The following is an 8,083-nucleotide window of genomic DNA, read 5'->3' on the forward strand; positions in this document are numbered from 1 at the left end:
ATGGTGAACCTAGGAATGAAAGATTGGTGATTGGGGCAGACTTTAATGGGCATGTAGGTGAAGGGAACAAAGGTGATGAGGAGGTGATGGGCAGGTATGGCCTGAAGGAGAGGAATGTGGAAGGGCAGATGGTGGTAGATTTTGCTAAAAGGATGGAAATGGCAGTGGTGAACACGTATTTTAAGATGAAGGAGGATCATAGAGTGACATATAAGAGTGGAGGAAGGTGCACACAGGTGGATTATGTTCTATGCAGGAGATGCAACCTGAAGGAGATTAGAGACTGTAAAGTGTTGGCAGGAGACAGTGTAGCTAGACAGCATCGGATGGAGTTCTGTATGATGGTTTTGGAGGTGAATAATAAGAGGAGGAGAGTGAGGAAAGAAAAAAAGAAAAAGATGTTGGAAACTAAAGGAAGAAGACTGTAGTATGAGATTCTGGGAAGAGGTCAGACAGGCGCTCAGTGGTGAAGAGGTGCTGGATGATTGGCCAACTACTGAGGTACTTGGTGTAACATCTGGAAAGAGAAGCAAAGAAAAGAGTAACAAAGGAAAGAAATGTGGTGGTGGAATGAGGAAGTGCAGAAAAGCATACAGAGAAAGAGGTTGGAGAAACAGGATTTGGATGGACAAAGAGATGAGCAAAGTAGGCAGGAGTGCAAGAAGATAAAGCAGCAGGTGAAGAGGGATGTGGTGAAAGCCAAGGAAAAGGCATATGATGAGCTGTAGGAGAAGTTGGACACTAAGAAAGGAGAAAAGTATTTGTATCGATTGGCCAGGCAGAGAGACCGAGCTGGGAAGGATGTGCTGCAAGTTAGAGCAATAAAGGATGGAGATGGAAATGTGTTGACTAGTGTGGAGAGTGTGGTGAGAAGATGGAGGGAGTATTTTGAGCAGCTGATGAATGAAGAAAATGAGAGAGAGAAGGTTGGATGATGTGGAGATGATGAAGTGGATAGGATAAGTAAGGAGAAAGTGAAAGCAGCGATTAAGAGGATGAAGAGTGGAAAGTCGGTAGGACCAGATGACATGGAGATGTTTAGGAGAGATTTCAGTGGAGTTTTTAACAAGAATGTTTAACAGGATTTTGGAAGGTGAGAGGATGCCTGAGGAATGGAGAAGGAGTGTGCTGGTACTGATCTTTAAGAATAAGGGAGATGTGCAGACCTGCAGTAACTACAGGGGAATTAAGTTGATCAGTCACATCATGAGGTTATAGGAAAGAGTGGAAGCCAGGCTTAGAGAAGAGGTGACCATCTGTGAGCAACAGAATAGTTTCATGCTGAGGAAGAGCACCACAGATGCAATATTTGCTTTGAGAATGTTGATGGAGAAGTATAGAGAAGGTCAGAAGCAGTTGCATTGTGAGTTTGTGGATTGTAGAGGACAGAGTAGTATGGAGACGAATGATCCCCTAATGGGAGCAGCCAAAAAAAGAAGAAGAAGTAGTAGTCATGTGTAGAAATATTAGTTGTATTGTTATTACTGACACATTCAGGGGTGTAGCCATCATTTCAAAATTGAGAGGAACAGAAGAGTCAAATGTAATAATAATAATATTCATTCATTCATTCATTTTCTCCCGCTTATCCGTAATTCGGGTCGCGGGGGCAGCAGTCTAAGCAGGCCCCCGCCTTCGACTGCTGCCCAATCCTCACAGCACCGTCCCTTACGGTCCCTCCTGCAGGTGGTGAGCCCACGGGAAGGCGGCCCCACGTCACTCCGACGTCACAGACCTTGATATTTCCCTCGTAAGGGACCCCCGGAGCATAGAGGGTTAAGGGCCTTGCTCAAGGGCCCAGGAGTGGCAGCTTGGCGATACTGGGGCTTAAACCCCAGACCTTCCGATAATAATAATAATAATAATAATTATAATAATAATAATAATAATAATAATAATAATAAAATGGTATAATTGACAGGGTTTATTTTCTCTTACTCCTTTTAGACTGGGCCTTAAAAACGTGAACACAGGAATTTACACTGTTAAATGTAAATGTCCCCCAAATCCCCCAGGTATTCTACACCAGATCAAATGACCCCTGACCCACACAATAATGCAGTGCTGCACACTAAGTTACCCTTCATCTGATAAAACTTAAACTAGACATGGATTATAATGAAGTTAGCTCACCCTGTTTAGCAAGTCTAATTTCACAATCTCTTTTTTCCAGTTTATACACACACACATATATACTTAGTAAACGATAACACAAGTGAACACGACATGCAGTTTTTAAATGAAGGTTTTTATTATTGAGGGGAAACAAAATCCAAAACTACATGGCTTTGTGTGAAAAAGTGATTGCCCCCTAAACCTTATAATTGGTTGGGCCGCCCTTAGCAGCAACAACTGCAATCAGGTGTTTGTGATAACTTGCGATGAGTCTGTTACAGCACTGAGGAGAAATTTTGCTCCACTCATCTATGCAGAATTGTTGTAATTCAGACACATCGGAGGGTTTTTGAGCACGAACCGCCTTTTTAAGGTCATGTCACAGCATCTCAATAGAATTCAGGTCAGGACTTTGACTAGGCCACTCCAAAGTCTTCATTTTGTTCATTTGTGTTTTTCTTTAGCTATTCAGAGGTGGACTTGCTGGTGTGTTTTGGATCGTTGTCCTGCTGCAGAACCCAAGTTCACTTCAGCTTGAGATCACAAACAGATTTTCCTTCAGGATTTTTAAGTAAACAGCAGAATTCATGGTTCCATTTATCACAGCAAGTCTTCCAGGTCCTGAAGCAGCAAAACAGCTCCAGACCATCACACTACCACAACCATATTTCACTGTTGGTATGATGTTCTTTTTCTCCACTGTTCCATGTTTTTGCCATGTGTGAATAATTTCTCTTTCTGTGGTTCACTGGAGTCCCAAAGCTTTAGAAATGGCTTTATAACCTTTTCCAGACTGATAGATCTCAATAACTTACTTTCTCATTTGTTTCTGAACTTTGGATCTCAGCATGATGTCTAGCTTTTGAGGATCTTTTGGTCGACTTCACTTTGTCAGGCAGGTCCTATTTAAGAGATTTTTTGATTGTGAACAGGTGTGGCAGTAATCAGGCCTGTGTGTGGTGAGAGAAATTGAACTCAGGTGTGATAAAGTTTGCACAGTTTTAACAGAGGGGCAAAGACTTTGTCACACAGAGCCATGTAGATTTAGATTTTGTTTCCATTCAATAATAAAAACCTTCATTTAAAATCTGCATGTCGTGTTCACTTGTGTTATCTTTTACTAATATTTAAATTAATTTGACGATCTAAAACATTAAAGTGTGACAAACATGCAAATAAATATACACAGTGGTGTGAAAAAGTGTTTGCCCCCTTCCTGATTTCATACTACTACAAAAGTATTTACTTTCTTTGTCTTCCCCATTTAGTTGAATCTTCTGAGGAGAAGTGGGTTCCACACACCAGCCATCAACCAGAAAAGAGGTACAAGCAGTCTCCAAACTCAGCACCTGTTTCAGCTCTACCAGTAAGAGTGAGAGACAGAAAATCCCAGTCCTCACTGGTTGTATCCCCCAACACACCTGAAGAGAGGTGGAATCAGGATTTTACACCCCAGCCAGTCTGTAGACCATCTGTCATGGCACTTGTTGATGAGAAGATGTTGGAAATGGGCTACAAACTGTACGTTGACGACTTCTACACAAGTCCAGCACTGTTTAGAGATCTCCTAAAAAAATAACATCTGAGCATGTGGGAAAATCCAGTCCACAAACCATCACCAACAAGCTTCTGAAAAAAGCTCCTCGAGGCCTCATCACTGGCTGAGAGAAGAGGATGTGCTGTTTGTAGAATGGAAGGATAAAAGGAAGGTCCAGATGTGCTCCATCATTCACAGAGGCACTGAAGAAAGCATTGTGCTACTTTTATTTTCATTACTTTTTTCTTCTACTGTTTTTCTAATATTCAAATACCAGTCTTATGCTTATTGTGTGAATGTTATTATTCCCAGTACATTTGGTTATCAGGCTGCTTTTCCTCAAACAGACGAAGGGAGAAAAGGACTACACACAGTCTCAGAATAATGTTTATAGGAATATCGTTTTTATTGTATTTTCTTCAAAGTTGAAATATAAACTCATTACACATGTGACTTTTAACCCGTCACTATTCTGGATTGCTTCAGGACCGAATTCATGTATTTATATATTTTTAAAAAAATATATGTTTTATGACGTACACATTTTTTTCTAAGGAACTTCAGCATCTTTGGATGATGTAAAGCCCAAAGTGTGTTCTTTCAAAAGAGATGTAAATTGTGTATGTAGCACACTGTTGTCAGGAACTTTTACCATTGAAAGTCAGGAAGGTCAATTTCAGCTGTGAGGCCCAAAAGTGGGGCTGAAACCGAACAGGGTTCAAGAAACCGGGTTTATTTTCATATAAGTAACAGTATTTAGTTCAGTAAACTTAAGTTAATTTAAGGAGAATTCAGTGCTGTTTAGTTCAGTAAAGTCTTCATTTAATCCAAAACTATTCGATTCATTAAGTTCAATTATCCTCAAATTTATATTTTTACATTCAATAAAAACAAATCATCCAGTTTTCATTGATGTTTATTTAGTGAATAATGCATTTAATAAACAATTGGTTTCACTCAGAATAACATTTTATTTTTTATAAGTAAAAATGTGTTTTTTATAAAACTCATCTGAAGCATATAGATAAAAATGCACCAGTTGGTTAAAAGAAAACATTTAAAAGTAAAACATTTCTTCCAGCTCATAAATCCTATAAAACATGCAGCATTAAACATGAACTTCCAGCAGATGAACATCTCATAATACTGTCTGGAAGTGAGAAATGTACAGGTTGTTTTTACTCCATACACATGAACTTACTTTGATCAGAAACACAATCATACTCCAAATCAATTAATCAATAAAGTCAATAAAAGAATCCCAAACTGCTGTGTGTCTTGTCCTCGCTATTAATGACGTCATTAGAGCTCCACTACTTCTAATTACCTGCTGTGACAGTGAGCTCTAATACACATCACACTGCCACCTACTGGTCATTTATGATTCTGCAACATTCATAGAGTCACTCCGGTCAACTTCCGGTTCTCAACTCGGATTCACTCGCTTTATACACAGTTTACAGCCGTTTTTATCTTATTTATGACTGTAATATCGCTCTTCTCTCAGGAACAACAGAAAAGCTGTGAAGACATGATATTTTATCAGCTCTTTACCTCTGTAATGTGCGCATGCGCATAGTGTCAGGTTAAGAGAGACCGGGTTACGTCACAGACGGAGGGTGGGGGCATCTCCCTGTGACGTCACAGTAAGGCAACGTCTATAATTGGGAACGCGTCTCTGTTTCTCTCATTTCCGAGGTTTTTGCTTGTGAGTAAAGAGGCATAAACATGGAGCTCTTCAGAAGGTTGAGAAAGTTTTTTCAAACCAGAAGAACAAAGAAAACTAAGCAGATTGCTGAAATGAAGGAGAAGCTGGAACACATGGAGAAAGTAGAGAAAGACTTGGATGCATTTTCTCTTCTAATGATAGAGAAGATAACAGAAGAGAAAGAAGAGAAAGCCGTTCTGCTTCAGACGGTGCAAAAGCTGGAGGGTACTTTGGCTTCTGAGCGAAAGCAGCAGGAACAGGACATAACTGAGAGAAGCCAGAGCTGGACGAGAGAACAAAAACAACTGGAGGAACGTGTTGCTCAGCTTGAATTTATTTTGGATCAGACCACCATGGAGCTCCAGTCTTCCCGGAAAATCCATGAGGAACTGGAGAAAACAGTAGAATGTGAGAGAGAGAGCTGGACGAGAGAACAAACGAAAGTGGAGGAACATGTTGCTCAGCTTGAGGTCACTTTGGAACAGACCTCCATGGAGCTCCAGGATGCTCAGAATCACTGTGAGAAAGTAAAAAATAGTGCAGAGCAGGAGAGAGATCATTTGATCAGAGACAAAGAGCGACTGGAGGAACGTGTTGCTCAGTTTGAGCCCACGTTGGATTTTAAAGAAAAACAAGAGGACGAAAGAGAGAAAACTAAACTTGACATAGAGGAGAGGAACAACTTACAGCTTCAGACCAACAGGGGGCTCCAGGATACCCAGAATCTCTGTGAGGAAGAAAAGAAGACTTCAGAGAATAAAACAGAACATTATATGAAGGTCCGAGAGCGATGGGAGGAAATTGTTGCTCAGCTGAGACAAAAAAACCTTCAAAAGAAAACGAGAAATAGAAAAAGAAGAAGAAGACAAGAGAAACAGAGAGTCTGAACACTTTTACTACAGCGAGACACAATAAACACTATTAAATAAATAAAGATTTTGAATTTCAATCATGTCTAATGTCTCTTCATCACAGAGAGCATTCAATGATGGTATTTTTTTTCTTGAAATCCACTTTAGTAAAGTCAGTGATGTTTGATGTACTTAAAGAAAAGGAATTTGACAGAAACTGAAGTTGAGGTATTTTCTTGCAGCTTTAGTGCTTTGTTCATTTTGAGCTCTGAAAGCAATATAGCTGACAGTTAATGTGGGGCAGAACCTGATTCACTTTAACATCTGTACTTTATAATTAATCGCATGGATTGGCACAAGAAAGTGGATGATCTTTCAGCAGTTATTCTGACAGGGTTAACACTGGATTCACCTCACAACACCTGAACACTACTGCTGGATGGAGCAGCGGGTGCGTGCACGAGCGGCGGTTGGTGAATGGAGGGTGGAGCCGGGGGGAAACGAGCGGTGAGAAGCAGATCTGTGGCTGATGGGACTAATCAGTGTGCTCTGTTTTAGTGACTGGTGACGAGGAGAAAAAGAAGAAAGACACCGAGCAGAGCTGAGCACGTGTGTGTGTGTGTGTGTGTGTGTGTGTGAGAAGTGCAAAACAGATTAACAAATCCGAAAAGAAAATAACAAATCACAAGTCAGACAAACCGGAAAATGTAGGTATAGTTTGTGAATGAAAACTTACCGATCATTGGACAAGACACCTGTCAGTCAAGATATACAGGTGAATGACAGGTGTCTTCTCCAATGATTGATAATTTTCCATTCACAAACGATACCTACCTTTTCTGGTTTGTCTGACTTGTCGCTGTGTTTTCGGATTTTTTTTAATGTGTTTCGTGCAACGATTCAGACAAACCGGAAAAGGTAGGTATAGTTTTGTTTCCTTTGCAGACTTTCCTGAAGCCCCTAAATTAATAATGGTCATAGTGACATTGGTAACATTGCATTAATGTTATAATATCTGATAGCCATTAGAGGGCGCTCTCGTGCTGCATGTGGGTGTGTTTGCAGTGTGCAGAGTAAACGAGTAAAAAACGCTGTGCAGTCATGTCTCCGGTTCTTTCTGCGCATGCTCAGAACTTGACGTTATAATATGTGTTTTATATCATAATGATGCAAACAACATTATTTACATTCATCACATTACTGTGCTGGAAAACAATACAAATTAAATAAAAAAGAAGAAAAAGTGTAGAAGAAGAAAAGCGGGACAAAGACAGAGGTAATGCGATGTAATGAATGGTGATGATCATATAAATAAACTCAGTTTAGTAAAAGTTTGTGAACAAACTTTATATTGGTCCAGTTTTTAAAGTTTATTCTAAAAGTTATAAATAGTGTAATAAGTGGACAAGAAATATGAGTTGTTCATGTCACACAGATTTTTTATTTATTTTTTTATTTCAATTCAGTGTCATTACAAAATAGGTTTAAATTTGTAGAGATTTTATTTGGACAAACATATCGGACAAAAGAAATCAGCAACATATATTGTTCATCCTGTATCAGTCGACCTCTAGGTGTGAGTTTAAATGATATGCTCAGTTGTATGTATGAGATAATTGTAGTCTGGACGGTGAGACGCCACTAAGCGTTAATATTATAATAATTACACTGATCTATTAGAGACGCTTATCAGAAAAGTCCGAATCAAATCCACTCACAAGTGCAGCAGATTCATGTGATGTGAAATAAAGTCCTAATGGCAGCAGCATTATACAGTCATATATATATTTCTATAAAAGAGCTCTGATACGGATTTCAGTCTTTAAGAAGAACATCTTCAGAGGGGTTTTTTCTCTTCCTGGTATCATAAGT

This window comes from Silurus aristotelis, assembly GCF_946808225.1.
Source record: "Silurus aristotelis genome assembly, chromosome: 1".
Classification (NCBI taxonomy): domain Eukaryota; kingdom Metazoa; phylum Chordata; class Actinopteri; order Siluriformes; family Siluridae; genus Silurus; species Silurus aristotelis.